Genomic DNA, 27849 nt, shown 5'->3' with positions numbered 1-27849 from the left:
GAAAGCCAAAAGTTAGTAATGGCCAGAGCACCTTGTCTGGCTCCACTCTGCCTGACTGTAAATAAACCAACCTGCTGGTTTTGGAAGAGGAGCAGAGGAGCTCCAGTCCTATACTGCAGGTGGGATGGAGACAGAAGAGGTTACTAAGAGAGGTGGGTGAGTACATGCTGTCCCAGGGGCAGTGAACAAGAACCATAGGCTCAGTAACCAGAGCCACAAAGGAGTAGGAAATGTGATGACACACAAGTGTGACAACATCAGAGGTCCCATACTCCTGTCTCACCTGATAAAGTATGGGGTTTTTTCACCTGAGGTTACTGGTCCCTTCCAGGTTTTGGGTTAGTGCAGGATCATTTACAATGGCAGAGTGAAATCTCTGAGGAAGAGGTACTCCAAATCACAGGCATCTTATATATTTCTTCAAATCCCCCAGACTTTCCAAAGACCTTCCTTACCTTTTACCTTCCCACACCATTTTTTGCTATATAACTAAACTTTGACACTGCCAATAGAAAAAGATGTTGAATTATATGTACATAGCAAGATTGGAGGGGGGATTGGAAAATGGAATGTGACCTGCACAGCATGAGTGACTTCTGTGGGAAGAGTATGGGGCTGCCCAAAACCAAGACCACTGGGAAAGTTTGTAGTGCCTCTGTGAAAACACGTGTTTGAAAGGTCAGAAAACTGCAGAAAGAGAGACAGAGAGGAGGGAAAAAAACAAACACAAAAGAGCCAGAAACAGCAGAGGAAACACCAAGGCCAGAGGATGATGAGGCACTCCATGGCAGAGCAGATAATCCCCAAAGGAGGAAGGGGACCCATATCAGAGCAGAGGAAAAGAGAGAGAAAGAAGGATCAGCAGAAAGAAACTGCTATACTGTGACCATAAACCCTTCATAACACTCTCCTGGTGAGAATGAAAGGACTGAGCCTTAACTGTGGTATTAACAAGCAAGGAGGAGAGGAGTTGGGAGTGAAGGAGTAAAGATGAGCCTGGGAATAGGGAAGGAAGGGTGTTCCCTTAAGTGTGTAACCGTTTACTTCTTTTTGTTTTTATTTCCCAGTGCCCTAATCAGTACTCATATATTTATATTAATTGGCAATAAATCAAGTTAAATTTCCCAAACTTGAGTCTGTTTTGCCTGCGCTAGTAACTGATAAGTGACTTCCCTTTCTTCTTTTAGACACACGATTCTTCTTCCTGTCTCATCTCCGCCCATATCACTGGATGGGGGGAGTGAGCAAGTGGCTGTGTGGATGCTTGACTGTGAGCCAAGGCCAACCCACCACAGATGCATTATCCATCAAGATGACAAAATTCAATTTTGTCTATGCTCTGTAGAAACCTAAAATTGGTTCAATATAATGTTCAATTACTGTATCTCCCATGTGGTGCCAAGATATTTGGTGATACAAGTCTTTCTTATAGAAGAAATGCTTTTAAATTAATGTATTTCAGAAGGAGAAATTGAAAACTGCTCTTATTTCAATGTTTTTGTGGTGTGGAAGAGATGAAGATCATACTTCAGTGTGATTACTCTGCGAACTATGGGGTTATCCAAGACCTGACCACAATATTACTCAGTTTGGAATATGAGACAAACTACTCTGTGCTAACAAAGGCACATCATGAAAAAATAATACATTCATGTAAAACACAGGAGAAAGTCAACTTCTCCATCAAGGAAGTTAAAGAAAGCAAACCTAAGGATTTAATATCTCCCTACCATATCTAAAATATATATCTACTTTATCTTCCGCATACCTCCCATGTACTGGAATATACTCAGAATCATGGAAATACCATTTCAAATTCAACTGTAGTGTGCGATAAATGCCAAGATTTTAATGGTGTATGCTGGTAGAAAATCTAATATTGGGTTATTTATAATTAAAGTTTATCAGTAAGGAAGGTGTGAAAATTATAAGATTGTGAGCAAGCAGTTGAAGTATATAGTTATTTTTCTTGCCAAGAAAAATGCCAATATTAGATTTTCTCCCATCATTAGTGTTATATAGATGTTTTATATTTATATCTTACACAGCATCTGAGCCCAAGAGTATGTAGATATCAAACTGTCTGTCTTGAAGAACTTGTTCTAATATTTAGGGTTAGATGGGAAACAGCATTCAAATTACTTCTTCTTCATCATATAGTAAATCAGTGATGGAAACAATATTAAAATTTGGATCTCATAAGTCCATATCACTCAGTCTCAAGTTGTGCTTCCATCTTACATAGTGTTAATCTGACGACTTTTTATGTGAGAAACACACAACTGCCTTCAGCCCTGTTCAGTTCTTTCTTCCTTCTAAAAGTAGAACCCAATCAGCTGACTTGTACTATTGGATTTTTTGGTGTGAGCACCTTTTCCCAATAAACTTCACTGTGTCTACCAGTGCATTTTACACAGGCTACTAAACATCCATCAGGCGGAAATGATTCACAGTCTTTACTGATTAGGTCATATTTGAGCCAGGGACCTAGAGCTGAAAAGTAATGACAGCTTAAACTGCTTTCTACTCTACTGCAAACAGCCATATGCTGAAATACAGTTGAAAGATGCAGTTTAGCATACTTCAGTTTTATAACAATTATCTGTTGCAGCTTTAATTCCAGTCAAAGTAAAATCTTTGACAGTTCACTAACCAAACAAATATAGTTATGGGGAACTGAGAATGTGGGCATTTACATGCAAAGGTCAATAGTGATTTTGTGGGTTTTTTGAACAGCTGCAGGGTTTTGTCAGCATACCAAATGCTTCATTTCATCTTTGCTAAGTTTGTTGATGTTAAGGTCCAGAGACAGAAGAAAAATCTGTGAAAGAATTACAAGAAATGTTGTTGCAGTTGCAGCATTCTTAGTATAATCAAGTCTGCTTTGTGTGCTTTGAAGTATTCTCAAATCAGGATTTTATGGGATTTGTTTTTCTTTGGCTGATTCTTTCATGTACTGAAATATTTGATAAGCGGCAGCAAATCCTATTAACCAAATGATCATAATTGTTGTTAATAGTGACTTTCTAGATGGTATCCATTGTAAATTAAAATGGAAGGTGATTTGATTGCATTAATAAACTAGGAAATCATTATAGCATCTTCCATAGTCCAGAAGGAGAATTCCTGGGCCTTGCGTATGATATTCTCTAGACAAAAATGCAATAGATCTGCAAAGAAAGAACTAGTTTTCTGCCCTTCATTTATAGCATCCATTCAAATCTGATTTGCATTCAAGATAACATATGAATTTTCCCTTATATTCTCTTCCAAGGGTATTGAGGGAAAGTAAATTTGGTTCACTTTCATGCCGACCTGAATATAAAGCACAGCTGTGCTTGACACCTCATTGTTCTCCTACCGAAAATATTCTTATGGTGTTTGTTCAAGAGATCTTTTATGCCAGCTGCAGTTTTCACACTATTTCCAGTAAGAATTAACAACAACAAAAAAAAGAAACCACACAGAACAGCAGAAACCAAGTTTTAGCTCTGCAGCAGTGTATTCTGTGAATGTAAAATGAAAGTCTTGTCTCCACGTTTTAACATTGGTAACTCCGTTTGCTCTAACAAACCAGAGCACAAACAATACACGTTATCTAAGGATGTTGGCTATGCTCCCTGGTACACTGTCAATATATGTGCAGAAATACTTTCTTTTGTGCCTTGAATGTAATGCATAGATAGTATTGGTAGACATATTTTTCCTCAGGAATCTAAAGCAAGATTTGTTATTTCAGTGAAATGCTGCATGTTACTAAATGACCTAGATTAGGTCATCAAGGCTTATAGTAATTCAGAAGAAAAGTTAATGTGGGAATTAGGACATTAGTTTGGTGATTCTTGAATGATCAAGTGCAAACATTAGTATATTTGAAAACAGCTTGAAGTCTCTTTATTCCCACAATACAGACTAGACGGACTCCTAATTTATAAGTTCTGTAGATGTTATGAAGAGCATCCACAGAGAGAGAGAACCAAGAAAGAATTGAAGGATATGGTGGCATTGTGTTGTTTCGGCTGCTGATTGTGTTTTCCCCATGTTAAAACAGCTCACATTTACAGCCTGTCAAGGTCACTCTGAAAAGCTGCTTCACCCTAGATACTGACTCTGTTGGGTATCATCTGTGAAGTCACTGACAGGCTAGACTGACCAGCCTAAATTTCCCAAGATTATCCTTGTTTCAGTGTGACAGTCAGGAGTAGCCTCCTCTAATCATCAGAATTTTCCAGTGATAACAGAGAGCAACCTTACAATAACAGCAAGCCATCTCCCCATTGGATATATTTCTTCTTCCTGCATGGGCAGGTGCATGTCCAAATTGTTGACACACTTCCTATTTAATTTTTCTCTATTGTGGACAGTACTGCATAAGCCCACACTCTACTTCTAAACTCAACAACATGGAAGGCATGAGGGCATAAAGCAATAAGCACCGAGTGCAATGTTCTGTCCCACTGAGCAGTGTGACTTTTTTTTCTTAAGCTTCCTTTTGTTGCTGATGTATTTACAGCAGCCCTCAACCCTGTGTAAGTTATGATCTTTCCTTGTACTAATTGTTGATCCTGGGAATGAGGCCACCAGCTTACAGCAGAGCTGGCTGTACCAAGGTGCTCTGGAAGGAGCCGGTCATCCTGCTCATTCAGTGGCAGATGGGGTCTGCCAAGTCCCTGCACAAGCTGTAGAAGATTCAACAGTATGCAAAGATGTGGCCATTCCTGTGACCCTGTCCATGAGTGCAATGCTGTGTCATAATTGACCAAAGACACACTTGAGTTGCCCATGCAAAAATTAAGCACCTTTTATTGGATTTCTGTGGCCGGGTTTCTGTGGCCAGGTTTTGGTAACGAGGGGATACAGGGGGGACTTCTGTGAGAAGCTGCCAGAAGTTTCTCCCATGTTCAGCAGAGCCAATGCCAGCAGTCTCTAGGATAGGCCAAGGCCAAAGCAAAGAATGATAGTAATGCCTCTGTGATAACATATTCAGGAAGGAAAAAAGGTTATTGTGCAGACAATTGCAGCCAGAGAATAGAGGAGTGAGAGCATGTGAACAACTATGAAGACATCAAGGTCAGTGGAGAAGGAGAGGGAGGAAATGCTCCAGGCAAGGGAATGGAGATTCCCCTGCAGCCCATGATGAAGACCATGGTGAAGCAGGATAGTCCTCTGCAACCTATGGAGGTCAGTGGGGATGCAGAGATCCACCTGCAGCCCAGGGAGGAGACCCATGCCAGAGCAGGTGGATGCCTGAAGGAGGCTGTGAACCCATGGGAAACCCATGCTGGAGCAGCTTCCTGGCAGGGACCTGTAGACTAAGAGAGAGGAGCCCATTCTGGAGCAGGTTTCCTGGTAGGACTTGTGACCCTGTGGGGAGACAAGCTGGAGCAGGCTGTTTCTGAAGGACTGCACCTCATGGAAAAGTGACACACTTCATAGCAGTTCATGGAGAACTGTTGCCTTTGGGGTGAATTCATGTTGGAGAAGTTCATGGAGGACTGTCTCCTGTGGGAGGGACCCCACACTGGAGTCGGGGAGGGACTCTTCTTCCTGAGCAGTGGCAGGAACAATGTGTGATAAATTGACGATAACCCCATTTCCCATCTCCCTGCACCACTTGGAGAGAGGAGATAGATCTTGGAAAGGAAGGAGGAGAGGAGAAGGGTGTTTTTGAGATTTATTTTACTTCTTATTATCCTGTTCTGATTTTATTAGTAATAAACTCAGATTGAGTTTATTTTGCCCCTGGCCGTACTCTGGTGAGTGATCTCTCCTGGTCCTTATCTCAACTCATGAACCTTTCATCATATTTTCTCTCCCCTGTCCACTTGTGGAGGGAAGTGATAGAGTGGTTTTGTGAGTACTTGGCATCCAGCCAGAGTCAACCCACTACACTTAAGTGAGGTTGCCATAGGCAGGTCACTGACTAGCTAAACCAGGTGATTCAGGGAGAAAACATCAGAAGACAGGAGCTCAGAGTGAAGAAAGGCACCCTAACAACAACAGGATTTTGTCCTTTGAGGAACAAGAGAATTGACCTGATTGTAAAAGATGATGATGCACTCTGGAGATAAGAGTTTCATAAATTTATCTTGTGAACACTATAATTATGTCCATACAATGTCCCCTGTGATCACCAAAGGCCTGGAAGATCAGGAATTCATATTCTTTCTAAATGCAATGGTTATAAACACTGATGTTGGGCATGATACAGCATGAGCTCTCTTCCCTCAGATTTCCTTGAAAACAAAAGCAAAATAATAAAAAAAAATCCTCACTTCCTCTTCTGTTACCTACTAGGAAGGTGTGAATCCTACTACCTTAGGTTTAGCACTGAAGCTTCCAGGTATCTAACATTCCTCTTCACCACACGCCTGGAAGCATCTCAGCAGACTGCTGCTACTATTGTCATGTGCTCTCACACGCAAACGTGTTCTGAAAATGAGACATCTTCTCTCTATCAGTGTTTCACAGGCATGCTCTGAATCATGGAATCACAGAATGGTTAGAAGGGACCTTAAAGGTCATCTAGTTCCAACCCCCCTTCCATGGGTAAGGAAGCCACCCACTAGAACAAGTTGCCTAGGACCCCATGCAACCTGATTTTGGTAGGTTGAATGCAACCAGAGTTAGTCACACACAAAACAGATCTCTGACTTCAGAGTTCTGCTTGCTCAAAACAGCTTCTCCTTCCCATGCAGCAGAGTCACTACACTGGCACAAAGCAGTGCATGATAAACGCAAAACTGAGAAGTAGAAGCAATGACAGTTAATACGTTAGTGACATCTCATGTAGCCATACTGAAAGAGATTATCACACCAAAAGGTTTAAAAGAGACTTAATAGTCTGTATTGGTAAGAATGGAGGACCAATATGCTTAGTTTTAGACAGAAAAATACAGCAGAAACATTATTAATAAAAACAGTACCTTCGACAAAAACACACATTTAACAAAAGCCTTCTCTTGTTCTCCCTGTCCTACTTCCACTGTCACTAGTGGAAAATCTTACTCTTTCCTCTGTATTTCTCTGAATGGTAGCTAATCAGAGAATATCCCTGAAACAGAGCATTCAGTTTGGCAGTCTTACTTATGAATATGTTTCTCAGATGCTGAAACCCCACAGAGACTTGTATTTCACTATGAGTCATATTTCATCACAGTATGTTAATTTAGTTATTTGTTTCCATTGAGGAATTGTCTTATAGAACACGTCAATGGAAGCCTTATTGTTTCCAAAAGAATATTATGTCATCTTAATGCAGTTTAGATCCAGTGCCTGCAGCTGCCTTCTGTTTAAGACTTGTTTCATTTAAGTTTATAACATTCTGAGAGACTTAATTCCCATTCATAGCTGCTTGGATCTAGGTCTTTAGTTTTATTATTGATGTGATGCAGCATGAGTTATCCCTCTAAAAGCTGTTCTCAGCTGAATGGTTAAGCAAAACATCAATCCGGCCCCAGGGCTCAAAGCTAATCTTTCAGCTCATTACAGTTTAAAGATTGCAAACACTCAGAAGGCCTGGAATTTAGGTAACTTGGGTTATATACAGTAAAAGCATGTAAAAGTTATATAACTTAATGTTCATATCAGATGTTGAAAAATAATAGGTATATCAGACACAGGAACATAAAAATTTCTCAGAGGAGTGCTTAAGGTTATCCTTTGACTAAACACATACAAAGAGCGATGTATTTTCACATATAATTAATTCTCTCACCATCTCACAATTAAATGCATATTTTTCCACTATTTAAATTTTATAATAGCATTTTCATAAGTACTTTAATAATACTCTCAAATCTTTGCAAGTTTAAATTGAGTTGATGAACAAGCTAATTAATTTTACTGTCCTCATTATGTGAACATCAAAGTTCCTATTTACCTGAGCTGTTAATAGTTTGTCTCTCAAAGAGTATTACAACCAACACCAAGATTTTATCATAGAAATATTAAAGGACGTACACAGTCCTAAGTAGAAAGGGAAAAATTACGCCAATTCAAAAACAAGATGAAGAATCACATTCCCATACCTTTGTTTTTACCTCTTGGGATACATTGTAAGGTGTTCACTCAGTGAATAGAATTTCCCTATCAAAATAATTCAGACTTTTTGTATTCAGTTAAGAAAAGATATCTCTTTTTTAAGATGTGAGAAGGAAGAAGAAATTCCTGTGTGGTTCTCCAGGCTGTTATTAATTGAGGCCAAGTGAGAAGTTCCTGGGCATTCTTTCTGACTTTTAATTCTATAAATCCCAGTCTGACAATCTCAGTGCTTATAAAAGTATGGAACTTTAAAAAGCACCTTTTTTCTCTTTCTTCATCTTCTTCAGCTGAGTAATTTTATAAATCATCTCCTGTCAAGCTGTGGCATAACACTGTGGCCCACCAAAACAGCCTACCTGATGCATCAGATACTGCCAGTTGGTGGACTATACAAGGCACTCACTCCTTTCAAAAGAGCCACAGGAGCTGGTATACACCTCAGACGCAGCACAGCGCTGTTCTCTGTCCTGTTCTAGGCATGGATTTGGCCTGGGGTAGCCAAAACCCAGCAAACAGGCTATCCAACTCATACCTGGACTGCTTCATGCCATCTGAGTCTCAAGCACAAGGGGAAAAACAGCAAGAGACTGGGAAACAGAGAAGTAGGAAGGACAGTTCATGAGGTGGACAAAATAATCATATTGTAATTGCTCAAGTAAATATAATTCCTCACTTTCTTTTTTTTTTTCCATTTTTCAGATTCCACTAATACAGTAATTCCACTGAACTTTGAGCTCTTAACAAGGACTAAATTAAGACTATCAACCCCCCAGGACCCCTGCCTACTCAATGGAAAATAAGAAGCTTCTGCAGGGAGCAATTTAATCCAGCTAAAATCCAAATCAGTTCCCCAGATTCTGCCACTATATTGAGATCTATTACCAGGGAGCCCCTTTTCTGGAATAGGAAGTTTTCTGCTTCAGTGAGACCACTCCTAACAATAAACATTGAAGGATTTAGCAACGGATGTTATGGCTTTCAAGACATCCAGACTTTTTCTGGCTGTTTGTCATCATGTTCACCTACTCACAAGCAGAAAGCACAGAATTTAAAAAGGTTTCATTCAAAATATGGTTATTATGGAATACTTTATTTCCTGGATAATCACAGACAAAATGCATCTCAGTTTTTAAAAGTTTATCAATAGATCTGCTCACTGAAGTCTGCCTCATGGAAAATGGATCTCCACCTCCCACTTCCCTTAAAATCAGTTTCAGAGGGATTGAAAGCAGTTCTTTAATCATTTAGCTTTTTAGATACTTGCAGAGAAGAAGAGTTTTGGACTTACAACCTGACTCTATTCCCATTGAATTTAATGGGAGATTTGCCGTTAATTTCCAGAGGAAGAGGATGAGGCCTCAATCTTTTGAGAAAATGATGCAGTAGTGCTTAATGGATCGTGCAGACCTCCTCAGTTGAAAATACCTTTGTGGTTCCAAGTTTCCATCTACCTTTCCTGGATAAACATGGACATTTAGTTCTCTCTTTCAAATTGTTTCCAACTAACATTTGCAACACGGTCATATTTCCTTTTTGTCTTCTGTTAAAAAAAGAAATACTTAGCATGTTCCATGATATTAGGAAATGCCAAGGAATCATTCCAGCAAGTAAAATTTCATACATCTCTCTGGCTAGGAAGAATAAATAATGACCTTTTCCACATGCCAGCAAATATAAAATGTTCATATTTCCACAGGCACAAGCTTAATGGCCATCTGAGATGTCTGATTCATTTATGATTTAAGCACTGTTTATAGGAGTTGACCAAAGAATTTACTTGATATCACTGAGGAATGCAAAACACATGAGTAAATTACACAATGCAGATATCCATGTGCAACTCACCAGGAGTGAAATAAAGCACATTTACACTAAAAAAAGTAAACCTTTGCATGCACACCCATTTCTATGCGATTGTACAATCCATCACTTCACGCCAATTCTGCAGTTTTTCAGTTAGCATATTACAATGTCATATTGGAAGTCTGAATCTAACTTATGTCTCCTTTGATATTACTCCCTTTCTGCTACTCTGTCTCTTTGTGTGTTGTGCCTGTGTTTACTATACAACTGCTACCAGATACATACCTCATCTCATGCCACAACTGCTGTTTTCATGAGGAGCACTAGTCCCTTTCTCAAAACAGACATCTAGAGCCATTGCAGATTGGTTGCTTTTCTGGCTTTCTGGCTGCTGCAGAAGGGTTTGGAGCTGGTATGTGCCGTATTTGTCAAGCTTTAGCAGACATCACTAAATACTCCATCTATGCATGGGAAACAGTGAACAGAAAAATATGTGTGTATGCTAAACAGGACATTTAAGCTCCTTGAATGTACCCACAGGGCCTCAATCTAGACAGCACATCTACCTCCAAGGACAGTTTAATCCAATCTGTTGTAGACAGTTATCAATAGGTGCAATGAATTAAGCTCTGGAAGCACCCACCTTACTCCAATGCCTTCAGTCACATTTAAATTAATAAAGTCATTAAAGCCAATGTATGTGGTCAAGCTCTGGCATGCAATTTTCCATACTGACTAACTGTTAGCATGGTCTCTGGTGCTGTTTTGACCTGGGTCAACTAGCCCTCTCCAAAACAAAGTCTGGGTGTATTTCAGAAGCTAGCCAGGTACGCTTCCCAATACTGACAAAAAAAAAAATGGACCTGTCTCAATTTATTTACTGGAATAGATGTAGCTTGCATAACCAGCTTAGATGATGTACTTATAATTACACATGGCTCTAGACTAGGTGAGATGAATCCCGTCCAGTATAACTGAAGTGTTCATAGCTGGGCAGTGACTGCAGACATTCTATTAAGGACAAGAACTTTGCTCCTGCATTTCCAGATAGAGACAAGGGTTACTACTTCAAAATCTCGTCTCACCCTAAAATGACTATTAATAGCATTTTTCAGTCTCACTTAGAATTGGCCTCATTGCACCAGTTGCTATACAAACAAGATCTGACTGAAAATTTCTCAAATACTCTGAATGAAACAAAGAACATGAAAAGGTAAGGAGAAGGATGGGGTATAAACTGATACAATATGAGCAGCAGCAACATGGTCATTTCAGTTAAGTGTACATTTTATAGAATCACAGAATGGTTTGGGTTTGAAGGGACCTTTACGATCATCTAGTCCATCTAGTCCATCTCATAGTCTAGAGGTGGGCAGGGACATCTTCCACTAGACCAGGTTGCTCAAACCCCCACCCAACTTAACCTTGAACACTTCCAGGGATGGGGCATCCACAACTTCTCTGGGCAACCTGTTGCAGTATCTCCTCACTCTCACAGTAAAAAATTTCTTCCTTATCTTCAGTCTAAATTTATCCTCTTTCAATTTAAACTATTGCCTTCTGTCCTGTCCCTAGAGGCCTCGATATAAAGTTGAAGCCTGTTCATCTTTCTTTTAAGCTCTCTTTGATATTAAAAGGTCACAATAATGGCTTCCCAGAATCTTCTCATTTTCAGGCTAAACAATCCCAACTCTCTCAGGCTTTCCTCATAGGAAAGGTGCTCCAGCCCTCTGACCATCTTCCTTTCTCTGGACCCCCTCAAAGAGGTTTGCATTTATCTTGTACCAATGATCAAATTTTGAAATCTTTGTCTATTCATTCTTTCATGATTGTCCAGTACTATACAATAGTACATATACAATTTCATCCTAAAACAGATATGCCATGATGCCTACCAGGCATAATATCACAATGTATAAACAGGCATGCCATGATTAAGATATTTTCTTGAGGACTTCAGACAGCCACTGGAAGTTAGGCAGGATGAATGAAGTCTGCTCTGACTAAAGGAAAATTTTCATATTCATTCTTATATTCATTATATGTTGCAATATGAAAGCATATAAAAACAACATGAGCAATGTGTTTTCCTTTACAGTCTCTCACACTAGCCTTAAATATATGATTTCCTCCACAGTGACTTCTCAAAGGCATTAGGCAATCTGGATATAATTCATTTGACTTGTATTTTGCAGGGTCATATTCTCCTATGTTACTGCTTTGCCATAAAGGGACTTGCATAAAGACCATCCCAGAACATAGGCAGACTTCTGAAGGAATTTTTTTTCAAAGCAGTAAGCTGGTTCCTTATTATGGCCTATTATGTGGAACATAGTCAAAAGGTACAATCTGAGCGTCTAGCCTCAGTTAAGTGGAGAGGGGACTTGTTTCATGGTCAAATACTTAGACTCCCTGGAACAATTTGTTTGATTCCTGGAAGAGCTGACTTGGATGCTGAGATTTCCAAGGTTCCACTGGATGCCGTGGTACTCACTGTGGGAGCAGCTACAGCCTGCTAGCCAAAAAAATTAAAAACCTGAAGTCCTCTTACTTGTGGTAAATTTTACACACTGTGGCAGGTTTCACATGACTCCAATGAGTCATGACCTATGGCCAAACCAGTCCCTGTAGTCAGTGGTACAAAATATGTCATTGTGGTTATTTGGCTACTTCTGTCATTCCAGCTGTAGCTGTAGGTAAAAGTCCTTGGTGATTAGTTATAAAATATGCCTTAAAATGGCCTGGGATAAAAAAAAAGAGTTTCGAAGTGGTGCAACATTCAAAGGTATTGGTACAAAGTGTCCCATAAACTTTATATGGGTTTTAGCTCAGGCCCTGCAGGAACATACTTTACTAAGAGGGCAGGAAAAGTCGACAGTCAGGAGGTGATTGTCATCTTTACATAAACCTCACGTCTGACTGCTGGGAGTAGGAATTCCAGCTGGGAATGTTCAAGCCACTGTCTGTGTTGAAGTTATGTCATCAATAATGTAACTCTTGGCTGGAGTAATTTCAAATAATAAAAGTTTCTGTAGTTTGTAAAACTGGGTTTTGAATATATAGAAGGCAGTCCAATATCTCAGCATTGCTCTCTAAACATCATCTTTCACTCTAAAACAGTGTTAAGGGCCAAATTCTCTGTGTGGTTTCAATCCAGACTCTAACATTGAAGTTTTAAGTTCTGCACAGGATTGAGTAGCCATCTAAATACACTGGTCTTGAATAGTGAACAGTTTAATTCACACACAACCCTGCAAGGAGTGGCAATCGACCAGCACAGAGTGAATGACCATAAATACGCCAGAACATTTCACTTGTTTCTTTTTTTATAAATGTCAGGAGGGTTATTGGGGAATTTTATTAGAAAGGCAGCTGGAAGAAGAAATGCATCAGGTGAAATTAAAAAGAGCAGAATGAGGCTTAATAATGCCTCATAATTCATAGTTAAGTTTAAACCAAGCAGAGAAGCAACATGTGATAAGTCTCAGAGTCACTTGTGGGAAAAACCAAAAGCCAAAGAAAGCACAAAAGTGTGCTCTTCCTGCCCTGTAGGAGCAGCAGCATCCTGAAACTGTCACTTCCTTGGGGTTATTGTGCTTAGCTACCAGAGCAGCTGCAGTATATACAGCTTTCTGTTACAGGCAAATGTAGCACACTGTGACTAATAATCTGTTGCACGGTGACTTTGGAGAGGTGGGATTTATTGTATTATTCTCCTATGGGATACAGCCTTCCTAATTCAAGTTATGGATGTAAAGGAAGTAGTGCTAGGGCATGGGCATGAATGATGGAATTCAGAAATCCACCCTTCTCGTTTGTTGGCAGGACTCTGGCACATTTTCAGACAGTTAGTGGTCTTTCAGTCTTGTTTCAGGCACTGGCATGCACCAGGAACCCTTCCAGTAGGTGAGTTGTAATTTCAGTGGGAAGAGGAAAAGTGAGAGACTTTAATGGCATGGGTATGGCTACATTGTGCTGTGTTGCTTTGGAGCTGGAGACAGGCTCTTGCCCTGCTCAGTTTATTATCTTGGGTCTTTTCTTAGATGTTTAAACAAGCACAGAGGTTCTAGATCTCTCTAGAAGTGTTCTAAGTATTCAGATTTCTAGATATGGGGAATTTGCAGCATTATGTTTGGAATTCAGCATTTCACTGAGCATCCATTTGGATAAGGCAGCAAGGTCCACACCTTGATTTGTTACAGCTGAGAAGCACCACGGGGTGTCTGCAATTCCTTCCACTCCTCTACAATCATGTAGTGTTTCCAGCAGCAACCTACATACAGTGATCTGATAACATCAATGTGCTCTTAACAGTAGTAATACTATTTAATGACTTATTAAGTATTCCCAGCAAAAAAGAACATGTTCAACAAAATAATGTCTTTTCTTTGAATTAATTATTACAATAAAGCTGAAGATTTTGTTAACTCAGAGCAAATTACTTAAACAAACTCTATCATGCAGACTAATATTTTTAATTGAATAAGTAATTCAAGGCAGAGAAAACCAGCAGTGCTTACATTTAGGGAGCCATGGTGCTACCATTTCTGAAACCTTCATAGTCAAACTCACTTCTAACATATTTTATACTCTGCTTTTGACTTTTCCAAAGGTTATCATAAGATTGAAGAATTTCTAATTTTAGTATAGGAGGCACAAATGTATATAACAGTTATTTATTTTAAAATACTCTGTATGTTCTACCACCCACGGTAAACTTGATTTGGCACCAAACACACCTCTGAGTGTCCTCAGCTTTAATACCACTTTGCATCATCCCTTGAGCATCAGTTTACATGGGTTTGCAGCCCACATTTATTAGCAGCTACCCATTTAGGCCCCACTTATTAGCAGCAACAACTGAAATCATCTGGCTTAGACTTCTCTTTAGCAGCAGCAGTCCTCTTTGTCAAACCAGTGGATTGGGAAGTGTTCCTCCTCATATGGAAGCCATACAGCATCCACATATACAGCAGGCTTTCGCTGATGTTACTGGGATTTGAAGAATGGTGTTGATCCTTATTTGTAAGGCAGTAAATAAGATATTTCAAATCTTGCAGGAAAATATTTCCACACAGCCATTCTGTGATCCAGTTCTTCTTGTGATATCTTTGAATTCATCCATAGGAATCACTCACACCTTGTGGAGCACAGCACCCAAGCCCAGGAAAAGTCTTATGCCACTTCTTTCATATACAGCAGCTATGGAAACTTGAAAGAGGCAGAGGCAGTGTTGAAGATCTCTGTTAGCTGCTTGATGCTTCATAACTCATTGTCCCACCCCTTAGGACTCAAAGTGTTGTCCCTATACCTGCTGGAAAATAGCAGCATTTATCATTCCAAGACATGACAGTAGCAGCAGTGGCAGATGGGCATACAGTATCCAGCATGTCTATAGGTCTTTGAGAAAAGAAAGTAAAATAAGAAATATTCTGAGGCTGTTTAGTTAATACAGTTTAGGCATCGATGAGTGAAAACAAATCAAACAGAGAGGAAATTAAATTCATGTGACAGATATTTGTCACACTACTTAATACAGTGCTAGATGCTTCCATGATAAAGATAGATTGATTTTTAACTCACATATTCAAAGAAGTGTTGTACATTCATTCTGCTTAGGGCATATTGAACTGCCAACCTTTCACAGCCTTCCAGGCTAACCTTGAGACAGCCCTGAGACAGGAAGGAGTAGGCACAAAGTAATTCAAGCTGCTCGTTCTTGAGCACCCAGAAAAATCCCTTGATTCACTTTTTTAGTATCGTTAGATGCTGAGACCACAATCAGGAGTGGACGCTTTTATATTCAGACAAAAACCAGAAGGTAAGCAGGACAGTAATGAGAAATCTCTAACCTATTCCACATCTGGATGAGATTAAAAGAGAATGTGCTGAGATGTGTTTTTGTTTCCTCCTTAGGAAAAATACCCCATCACAAACAAAAAAGCTATTCATCATCTGCATGTTGGCTAAAAGTCATGTCAATTAATGACAGCTTTGATGTTCTATTAGACCTACCTTTCTAGGTCTTCTCATTTGAATCTAACTGCAGAGAAGTTAAGGCTATGAAACAACAGTCTGAGCTATGAAAAATGTCTTTACAGGACATTTTAGGAGAAAAATCCAAAACTTTAGCTCTGTCTTGCAGCCCTCTACTCTGACACACAAACCCTCTGGTGGTCCAACTACTCAAGCTGTCTCACAGGGGAAAGTAAGAAGAAACCTTGTCAGCTATTATTGATTATTAATTCATTATCATATTTTATTGTAGCCTTCCTGTTCTGTGACAGATAAGCTGTGTCAAGCAATTTATAGGTCTTTTGAACTTCCAGGCTAAAATGACAGTGGCTATTAAATAGTGAGCTGTTATAAAAGAAGCTAAGGCCCTATAAAAGGAGTAAAATGGGATGGAAGATGTCTCCAGAGATCTTCATCTCATCTCCCACAGACTTACACTAGTCCACTGATTTCTGATTAATAGCTCATTAGGGGGTGGAGTAAATTTCTAAGAGGAGAGAAAAATGTGTGTTAAAGTAGCATGACCTGCCAAAAACAGCAGATATAATCTCCTTCTTCTAAGGACAGTAAACAAACATTTTGTGATGAATCAGTATGGTCATTAAGCATTAACTACCTTTATACTGATAATCCACCATTATGTGAGGTGAAATCTGAGAGATCTTGAGCTTTCCAGCAAAAGTTATCAGTCTTCCAAGAAATGTTCTGGGCCAGATTAAATAAATCAACTTTTTTTCCTTTGCATATGCATGTCTGGGGGAAAAAATATTAAAGTTGTTGGTACCTTTCATGTAATTTAGATATTTAAGTAAACATCATTTAAAGATATTCAGCACATTACATTCCATCAGCTGCATGGATGCAAAGGAGATATTTGCAGAAATAGTTTTTTGGGAAAAAGATGTGGTACTTTACTTCATTTTTTAAAGGGAGAGACATAAGGGGTTTTGTTGAGTTGGGGTTTCATTGTTTGGGGTTTTTTTATGTTAAAATAAAAAGCTGAATAGTTGTAGTATTTCTCTTTTTCCATGTGTGTTCAAAAAAAAAGAGAGAAATGGAGTAACTCTTTTTTACTTAGTTTAAATTCATTAATAATTTCAGCTGCACCTGCTTTTTTGAAAAATCAACCACTTTTTGCAAAATTTCTTCTTATAATCAAATATATCAGCTCAAAAATACAGTGTCAAGCTGTCTTAGAGTATTCACTCCTTAAAGACAGTGGATGTGCAACTAAGTTTATAGAATTATAGCCTAAGAAAGGGAGGAAGACTGAGAGTCCCACTCTAAATCAGGCATCTGAAGCATTCATAAAACTTACCTATTATGTGAATTCTAGAGCAGACAAGTAATCTAGTTCTATTTTATATGGTCCACTGATAAATTCAGCAGAATTCTCAAAGAAGTATTGGTCATACATACTCAAGGAGAAGTATGTGGGAGATGTGGAGGATGATTGTACGCAATGGCCAATTTCTGAGGCCTGTTTTAGCCTTCTTTGCAACCAATCCTTTCCACGAACTGTGGAAATGTCCATGAGGATTGCTGTGCTCACCCAAACAGAGGTCTTTGGATTCCCAGGCCCTCTCAAGGACACAGTAGTCCTCTTTGCCCCATTTCTTCTCCTCTCCCACTCATCAGACACAACTGACAGTGTCTTTCTGTTGCTCACGTGAGAGCATAAACCAGTTTCATTTTTAATTTTCAACAAATATTTTCAAACAAACAAACAAAATTATGAGCATTTATAAGTGTTTTGAAGCAATTTCTCTTCTGTTAGTTTGTTCTCTTACACTTACGCATATTTTAAACATTCAGAACTTTCTCAAATACCGTAATGAACCACCTCTTTTTTTCCTTCTGAAGCTTTCTTTGTGTGGCTTCATTTGATGGCCCTGTTCTTGCACAGGCCAAGAGAGCAGAGGTAGATGAAATTCCACCCTACATGACTTCCCTAACAACAATTCTAGAGAATAGGTATTCTCTTTCTGAAAAGTACTTTTCAGTTTCTGCAGAAAGGTCTCTCTCAGTTTTCCTGACTCTTTTTTTTTTTTAAGCTAGAAGAATTTTATTTCCTATTTCCTATTCAGAAATGTTCATCCACCCGAAGATGGTCTCACATCAATTAAAGGCCATCAAACTGTCTTGCTTGCAGATGTTACTGCAGGGGAACAAATTGTCCACATCATTTTTGCTGGAATTGCAGGCCTGAATTCAGCAACTTGTTAAAGCAGTAACTGCAGCAATACTCAGAATGGGTCTTTCTTTGTATTCTCTTTTATGTTTTTTTCTCCAGTCACTGCAGAATAGGATCTGTCCTAGTCAGCACCAACACAAGGCCCATCAGTGCTTTTGTTTCTCATCCTGCACTTTATGCAGTGAGGGCTAGCAAAGACACTGCCTTCCCACAGCAGTTTCTATCCAAACATCTGATATTTTAGCTCTGCTGTTCACATCTCTGTGTGTTCATGTTTAAATGAAACCACTCTTCATCTTCCTTGATGGTGTCCTAGTTCTCTGTTGCTCACATCATTGTGCCATATGTGCAATATGGATGTGTTATTCCTAGTATAGCAGTTAAACCCCATATGCTTCAGCCTGTGGGAAAGAAAATATTATAGACACAGTCAACAGGCTATCTCTCATGTAAGTGTTTGTACAATGCATTAAAATGGATTTTCCAGTAAGACTCGATATTCATCATTCTTGAGTTAATCAAGCAAATTCTGCAACCATGCTTGAATCTCATTTATTTATTCCCTGAAAGTCAGGAGAAGTATGTACCTCTACAATATGATGTCCACATAAATAGCAACCAGTACAAAAGAAGAAGTGAGGAGCACATAAAACTCCAGCCCCAGGAGCTGCTGGCTCACAGGATTGGCTATGAAGTTTACTTTACTATATAGATATAGGGTTCTTTAATACCTCGAAATAGCATCAAGAGAATAAGCCATGGACTTGTTCCCAAGGAATTGCTTTATTAATTTAGGGGAGTAAATAAGGGGACTTGGCCAAAGTTCAAAAGGACACCACACAAGCTAGACAAAAAATGTTCCACTATGATTCAACATATACTATTAATCCACAACATTTAAGGCAAAATCCAGCTAATTCCACAATGCTTAAATCAAGATTCATACAACAACAACACTTAAATCAAAGTTCAATCCCTCCAGCTCCAAACTACCCCAAGCATCAAGAAAGGAACAAAGAAACAGAAGGATCAAGAACAGAGAAGGAGAAAGAAAGAGAGATAGCTACCACTGAAGCCTTGTAAAAGACCAGCTCTCACTCAACCAGATGGCAGGGCCACGACACGAGGCAAACAGATGCCCTTGGTTTCATCCCCTCTGGTCCCCGTGGCCAACTCCCCCAGGCAGGGTCTCTGACCCACCAGCCACTCTGGGGTTCCAGGCCAGAGTGAGGGGCAGTGTTCTCACTGAATCTGTCAATCTGAGGCTGGGTTAGAGGCTGCAGGAGGTGTGGTGTGTTATAGTTTTCCCAGGCTGTCTGTGACGGCTACTCCAGGGCTTCCCCATGTGGGTTCCAATGGCTGCCATGAGGGATATGATGCCACCCCACCTCTGTGAGGTTCAAACTATCCCTTCCCTCTCCACACACACACACACACACACACACACACACACACAAAGTCCCCACAAGTTAGTTCTGACCCAGTAATAACTTATCTGGTGTCTAACAGAGCACACAAGAGGGAATGAGGAGAACATGGTCTCTACAGTCAATGTATATCACCTTGTATTTTAGTGTTACCTATGCATGCCAACCTTCTGAAGGTTATTCTGCTGTTATATATTATGGCATTTAGTACAACCAAGTAGTAGATGATGTAAGTTAATTCTGCAGTTCTTTGCCTCTGGAATAAGGTTTAAGGCTAATTCTTTATTATTCCAGAATCAAGCACTATGTAATGCAGACATAACCTAGCACCCTTCCTATGGAAAGAATATAAGTAATGAGACAACATTACGTTAGGAAACTGTTGACATACACAATAGTGGACTGTGCTCTGTTCAGGTAAGCTCATGATGAGTTACCCTCTTAAGAAGTTATCTTCTTAAGTAAAAGTTTAAGACTTCATTGTCTTCCAGGTTGTAATCTTAACTGCAGAGAGATTTTACAATGAAGTTGTGATTTCAATGTGTCTAAAATAACCAGTATTTCCTGTATGCTTTGGGAGTACCCAGATGACCGCAAATTATTTAAATAATATGCAAAAGAACATTTGAGGATTTAAACTGTGACATCCATGTTCTCAGTAGAACCACGTGGTGTATGTTTGCAAGACTGTTCTTCATTTACAGATTTTAGAAAGTACTCTAAAATATTATTATTAAAATTACCACAGTGAAGTGGTTTTTTTAAGTGCCTGCTAGCTACTCAAAGATACCAGTGTCTGTTGTGATCTTTGGAAAAACCAGCTGTCTCTCTTCTCCCTTGATGTGGTCCTCCTTACTTTTTTTTCAAGCATTTCTTAAGTATCTAAAAACAGTTAAAGCCATCAAAACCATTCAAACAAACCCAAAAAGAGAGGTAATTGCCTCAAGTTTGTGTCTTGTAAACATTAATATAGCACATTTTAATGTAAACCTTTTAGCATATCACTTTTGATCATTAATAACTCATGAAAGATGGAATAATAAAATCCATACCAAGTCCAATGCTATTTAACAGCCAGCAATGAGGAACATATATTCAAGCTCCAATCTGGTCAAATTCACAGGACATTTCTAGCTGTCAGCCTTCCAGCTAGAAAACAGGCCCTGACATATTTTAGTTTGCACTTCTGAAATACAGTTTAATTTACCTCTGAGTCACTTGAAAAGTCTAATACACAGCGATAAGAAGAGAACCCAGTGAAAGACATGATGTAGGAGTGTCTGCGTAAATTCATCCATCATCCCCAGGAAGGGGAGGAAAGGGAAGGGAATAAGATAGCAGTACTGTCCTGGGGAGATCATCACTGAAGGGACAGCATCAGGAGCACTTGCACAGAATGACATGAGAAAGACCTCTGTCACTTATTCAGCTTCTTACAGTTCAAAAAGCCTGTGCAGCTCTCACAGCCTCGCTTCAGACACATCAGACAATATTTGTTCCAAGCACTCTGTTGGAAGGAAAGACAGAATGGCTGTTGAAAATAGCTGAATAGCAAGTAAAGCAAAGGTGTCGATCTCCTCCCCCTCTATGACACCCAGACTTTTCACCAGACAATATGGCAAGAGAAAGGCTGAAATTCAAAATGTAGCTTTGTTTGGCTTAATCTGATGAATTGATGCATAGTTGTTGGGTTGGGGAAGTGGCTGTGCTTTACTTTTCTGATCACTGAAAACAAAGTGCAGATATATTTGTCAAGTTTTGGTTTTACCATCAGTGATCATAAATCAACTAGTGATGCAGCACATTCTAGAGTTCTTTGGTACTTAGCAAGCTGTAGAACTAGTGAATCATCACAGCAAAAACACTACGTTGTCAAAGCAGATCCACTCAGACTGGTCAGCTCTGAGATCACAGTTCTGCACTTAATGAAGGGCCTGATTTCTTTGGAGGATGAGGCCAGATGGAGACCACATGAGCCTGCCTTGGCAGGGACTCTGGCCCAGATTCTGAAATCTGCATGCATATTAGAGAATTCTCCAATGCCAAAGAAGGGATTTAAACCTTCAGTTTGAAAGATTCATATCTATCTCTTACATCTACCAAACTCCTCAATTCCCAAATTCACCTGGTTCCTCAGGTAGAAGACTTCCTTATGCTAACAGGAACAGTGAGAGAATGAGCAAGTGAGAACATACACACATGCATGCACACAGCCTTCAAAAGGCACATTAACAGCAGACAGCATTTCAAGCTGTATGATCGTATAGTGCATTAAGATGCACTCCTAATACATTATTTGTTGTGTGACTGAGTAGAAACAGCATATGCAAATTGATTCTAAGCATGCTATGTAATTCCCATGTATATGAGCTGTGCAAATGGGAATTCAAGTTTGTTATGAGCACTGACTGAGACGCGATCTCTGGTTGTTTCATTTTTTTCTAACTCTGAGTCATCAGTCTCACTGCCTGATAATGAATTTGAATACCAGTCTGTATAATACCTTCTCATTCTCAATCATATACCCTCCTGTCATCATATCATTTCCCGGGAGATACAGCTGGAATCACATCTCTCAGTGATGTGATCACATCTCTCAGAGATTGTTTTTTCTGGAGGAGAAGGAACTATTTGTCACCTTAATAACTTAAAAATTGATGCTTTCAAGAACTGTCTGCATTACAGTGTCATGGAGTTTGGGAGCATTGTATCATTTACCTGGTGAGTTTTTGTCTTCATGGCAACTGAGAATATGCCCATCAGGCTCAGAGAGGGCAATATGACATGAGTGAGTGAAGTGACACTGAGTGGCATGCAGCCGTGAAAAGCAAATGCAAGTTGAATCATCCATTTGCAGGACCATGTTGTTCATTGATGCAATTTTCAATGTGCTCTTAAAAAATTATGGTGGCTTAGAGGGGTCTCTTTCCCACCCTTCTTATTATTCTATTTTTTCCCATCACACATTCTTTCAAGTGCCTTTATGAAGTTATGACCATAGAGACAATGTCTAGCCTGGAGTTGCCTGTGGGGGATGTGTGGCTTATTTGCTACCAGAAAAAGAATATCTTCTATGAATTCATCCTGAGTCTTCTGTAAAGAGAAAAAGATTCTCAAGTAACAAATCCAGGATGAATTTCCAAGTGATTGAAGTCCTACGTTTAAGAAGCCATGGAAGGATAATAAAAACTGTATGGACTGAGGAGATGACTGAGTGGCAGCTCTCTTTCTGCCTACATGCATCAGAAGAAATTTTCCTTGAGAGCAGCTTAACCCATGATTAATCCCACACAGCCTAATCAGGCCACCAGCACAGTTCACGACATTTGTGATGGGATGTGGTGCTTACAAATGGAGAAAAGCTGGCAGCCTCAAAGGGAGAAGCCTCTAGCAGCAGAGCATGTCATGCAGAGTCAGGGGCACAGCTTCCCATCACCAAGCACAGCTTCCCATTGCCAGGTACAGCTTCCCACCACCAGTCACAGGCACAAACAACTTCTGCCTCCTAACCACTAGTGCAGCTCTTCACCTTTTGAAGCTGCCTGCACACAGCAGAGAAGACAGTTTCCTCCATCTGCCTTTGATATACAACAGTGCACACTGATATCTGTATGAACACAGAGCAGCCTCGCGCTGACGGATGGGGAAAATCCATGCAGGGTATCCTGATGTCTTCTGTGGAGTTCAGGAACCTCAGTTCAGGAGCTGACAGGCTTATCCATGATCTCTTTCAGATCCATCCAATTTCATTCAGCAACCTTAGCAGTTAGGCAGCAAATGATCCAGGTTTCAGCCTCCCTCAGCCAGAGGTCAAGCTGCTTTTACCGGCTCCTCAGATCATCACTGAACAGTTAAGGATGCTCCACTCCTCCTGAAGGAGCTAAACTAAATGCTACTAAAGTTCAGTGGTTGCAACACTTATCCAGGTTACAGGAAATCCTAGCTATGGTACCTGCTTTTGAATTATTTGTGTACTATACCATGGATGGTCAATTCAGGCACAAAGACAGCCTCTTCTTTTCACTGTCCTAATCACTAGCACAGATGATGATGTACCTTCTACCTCTTATTTTCACATCCTCATGGCTTTTGCATTTTTTCAGTGCAGGCTGGGACAGGATGTATGATGAGAGTGATTCCTTGAGTAAGGGGAAGGATGGACAGACAGAAAGACGGATGGAGAATTAGTAAGATCAGGGAAAGACCAGAGTGAAAAGCAAAGACTGAAAAACAGAAGAGAGACTTCTGAGCAGAATACCATTGATCAGGAGTTGGAAACAAGTTTCAGGTCACACGCAAACAGAGCACCAATTCTGAAGGGCAGGAAGTGATAATAACAGGAAGGAAGGAGCGTGGAGAACTACCACAGGATTTGGGGGACAAGAATTTAATAAGCAGAATCCAGAGAGAAGGTATGAGAACAGAAGTTAATGAGGATAGCAGAGCAGTAGCACACCGTTCTTTCAAGAACTTTCTAGTTAATATCTTATTCCTCTGGTTTTGCTTTCTAACAAATTGAGACACGTTGGCAAAAGTGTATGTCTCCATCGCCCTCTAGTGCCAGGTTCGCTTTGGAGATGTGCGGCAGTTGGGAGCCGTTGGCCACACTAGGAAGCAGGTCCGAAGAGCCCAAGCTTCTTGGAAACCTGAAAGGGAGCAAGAGCAGGAAACTGGGAGATCTTTTTCCCTCTGTTATTAAAAATAAACATAGTAAATTGCACCCAAAAGTCTAAAGTAAAAGATAATTGAGCTCAAAGAGCCATGCACATGACCACTTAACTAAAAAATGTCAATAAGTAATTGTCCTTCAGTGTTGCTGACCTTACTTGACTTTGTGCTGGATAATATTCATGTTCATTTAGCATTACTTGCTTAGACATTGAACAAAATGTATGTAAGAGCTGGGGTCAAATAACAAGAAGAAAAAAACTTTCCCACTCTGTTTATTCATTTATTTATTTTGGATGTGCAAGTTTATTCTTCTGGGCTTAAAGGTCAAATGAAGATACAAGAGCATGGAAACTGGGTAGTGGAGGGAAGAGATTTATAGACTGTTTAAAACCCTTTTGATCTTCATTTGTCCACACTTTATTGATAAATTTTCTTATTATTTAGTTTTACTTGTACAAACTTAGTGCTGACTGGCAGAATACTGTGCATTCATGTAAAATGTAGAAATATGTACTTTCAAAACTGATGTTTATGTATTTCAGGTAGAGATGTGGAAACTTTAAGGAAGGTCCTCTCTACAGGGGATTTATTTTAACAGGTGCAAATTCCTGCTTTTAAACCTATTGCTGAGGTTTGGTTTAGTCTAATTTAGTCAAACCTCTGCTAAAACACAGCAATTCTCAAAATGCCTTTAAAACTTGTAGCACAACCTGTTCCTTAAAGCTGTCTTCTCCCACCCAGATGTCTTACTTTGATTGCTTAACCCACTGCAGAGTTTCTCCACTTCTTCCCTGAATCAGCTTAAATTCAGAACTGAAAGTCCTTGGTCTCTAAAGGAAGTTGTAGAATACTTGCTGCTCTCTAGAACCAAAAAATTATTCAAAAAAAAAAAGCTTGCAATTTTGACCTACTACATCAGAGAGACTAATCTGAAAACCAAGTAGTGTATGTGGCCACTCTACAGGATCAGAACAGACACCCACTGGAAGTAGAGACAAAACCCCAGAGCAGAGACACTGGTGAAAATTAACCACTTGACTCCTGCATTCAAAACAGGTATGAAAACAGTTGCTCACATCCCAAAGACCTTTCAAACCTACCTCTGTGGCTGGTCACACACCTTAGTGTTTGTTAATCATAATTACTGAAAAGCAAAGCATGGGATTGACAGCTGAATAAGTAACAGCTGCAGATCATTTCTAGAGCCCAGGACTCTCAGTTCCAGCTGATATGTTGCAGATTAACTAGATACTATTAATTTCTGATCCCTCACAGCTCCCCTGGGATACTAATATTCTTGATAGTTCTGAAGCCATAAGCCAAACTGAAACAAAACCATTCCTAACCACTAACCTTTCTTCCTTTTAACGTTGCAAAACAGAATAGTTGAGGTGGAAAGACATCTATAATAAAAATAACTTAGTGCTCCTTTTGCATAAGAACAGCCACATTTTTAACAAATATTAGGGAATCATCCAAGTCTGTTACACTATGAAAAAACAAGAAAAATATTTTCAGAGATCTGCTTCTGAAACCAAAAGATAGACAGGACTTAGCAGTCAGAATGGCTGATGCACTTTGAAAAATGTGCATGGCCCCAGTATGTGTTTTATAAAACTATGTTTTACACTTTATAGAGCTCGAACTGGCCATGCACACTTTATTAAGTATGTGGAAACAGCTGTTCACAATTAAGTTCTTTATTCTTCAAATACCTACTACCGGGCACAGAACTGACTGCCATATGTTAATCCAAGTCACTGATCTATATCTCCATATAGACATACTCCACAGTATTCTTAAACTGCTTCTCTTTATAATAATGTTAGTTTTCCTGCATAGTGAAAAAATGGAAACTCAGAGCCCAATTGTCTTCTCATTCACACCAACATGAATCAAGGCCATGGAGCTGTGCTGATGAAAACAGATGTAAAATAGAACGATGCTCAGATCCCTAGAGCCCATTTTAATTTTTGCAAGTCACACATGTAAAAATTAAAACAAACACCTGCCAAGCTGCTACCAGTGAAAGAGGTCAAACTTTCAGAGAACAGCAGAGCTTCTCTTCATGACAGATATCCTTTCCACAGGAAGGAGGAATTGTGTGTCACCACTGTTACACATAAACCATGCAAACAGGCAGGAACAGCCTCATCAGAAAGCTGCTTTCCTTGACTCCATATACACCTTTTCCCTTGGCATTATTAAAATATGCAGGAATGGAATATTCTGTTACTTCTACAGAACAAGATACGCAAAGGAAATGGTTTGGCAAGCTTTTTTCCAAGTGTAAAGGGCTTTCTTAGTTCCCAGTAGCCCTGCCAAAAAAATTAAAGCTTTTCAAAAACACTCAAGTTAGTCTTTCCTTAGGATGTATTTAAATGTTCCTAAGTCCACTAAGGTACTTCCTTTCTTTAGAATTCTTTGTGTCCAAATGACAAGTAATTACCAAGGATGAATGTGTTTCAACAGATGCTTAAACAAAACTCAGGAAAGTAACTCCTTATGTGTAGGGAGCCTCAGACATTTGAGGCTGTCTGATAGAGCAAGATATTTGAACAGGTGTTCAGTCTGAGCAAACACCCAATTCTGGATGCAAAACCAGAGTGAAACCCTGAATCCACTGTTTAGAGAAGACATGTTTCCTAATGCCTACATAGTAAGTGAAAGTTCAGTCCTTTGTCTGCTTGTTAACTGTGTCCAGCCCCAAGACAGCAGTGACATGGAGCACCAGAAAATCAGGTTTTGTGGCATGTCTTCCTTTCTGGGACATCCAATCAGCCCTGCATGAAGCTCCTTTGGAAATTAATCTCACCAGGACAGGATAAACACAGCAAACTGCTCAAAGGAAAGCCGGTTCCCAAGCAGTACTCGCTGTGAGACGTGAGTGCTGTAATGGCATATGACACATCACAAAAAGTCATCAACCAAGATCATTTGGGATTTCCCATTGCAGCCTGAGTGCTTCATTGTAAGAATGGAGGTACTTGAAATAATACTGAGCCCAGTTATGTAGAAATCAAGTTTAGGCAAGATGTACAGTGGCCATATGGTTACTATAATATATCACAGTCACATAGGCTTGAATATGTGATAATAGACTCATAGGTAATGGTTTAATACTAGCCATATGTTAGCAGTATAGATACAGCTGCTAGGAGAAAGGTCTGGGCACAATCAAAGGGATTGAGTCAGCCAGTGTTTGCCAAACTCACAGGATTTAGCCACAGTAATAACTAGATTTTACCTTATGTTTTTCGTATTAATTTCCCCAATGAAACTATGTTTTATAATGGTCACACTAATACTTGCTCCAGTAGGCTGAAGTCATGTGAAAACTGGTGTTTCTTTGAAAGCTAGGAGGAAATTGAAGATTGGCTTCAAGGTTCTTGGAAAAGCAACACAAATCTTCATTAGGGCAGTAATGAGCATTAATGCACTGTAACTAAAATGGTCTGTTACCTCTTCTTGTTAGAAACAGGATGATAGATGGAGACCATTTCCTCTTTCTGATTACCATTGCAGTTCTAATGATTTTGGTGCATAAATACATGATTGAACCAATCACAGAAAAAAACAAGAACATAAGGCAGTGATTTGGTCATATAACTATCTTTCTCCCTCTAGAGACAAAGCCATTTAATGTTGAGGACATGGATAGTACACAATGACAAAAATGTTCATGTCTTCCTACGA

General features: G+C 39.6%; 2 long non-coding RNA genes across 2 annotated transcripts; one reads left to right on the top strand and one right to left on the bottom strand.

Annotated features, from left to right (window-relative positions):
• Nucleotides 1-18117: 18117 nt before the first annotated feature.
• Nucleotides 18118-19402, bottom strand: LOC135410632 (uncharacterized). Its single transcript, XR_010428803.1, has 2 exons — nt 19256-19402; nt 18118-18456 (listed from the first exon to the last, which is right to left on the bottom strand). It is a non-coding gene; the product is annotated as an uncharacterized LOC135410632 (long non-coding RNA).
• An 11-nt stretch (nt 19403-19413) lies between these two features.
• Nucleotides 19414-24194, top strand: LOC135410630 (uncharacterized). The gene is made up of 3 exons (XR_010428802.1): nt 19414-19608; nt 19777-19899; nt 23586-24194. It is a non-coding gene; the product is annotated as an uncharacterized LOC135410630 (long non-coding RNA).
• The last annotated feature ends 3655 nt before the right edge of the window (nt 24195-27849 follow it).

This window comes from Pseudopipra pipra, chromosome 3 (assembly GCF_036250125.1).
Source record: "Pseudopipra pipra isolate bDixPip1 chromosome 3, bDixPip1.hap1, whole genome shotgun sequence".
NCBI lineage: Eukaryota > Metazoa > Chordata > Aves > Passeriformes > Pipridae > Pseudopipra > Pseudopipra pipra.
The sequence above is the reverse complement of the archived record's forward strand: the minus strand, read 5'-3'. Positions and strand labels throughout refer to the sequence as shown.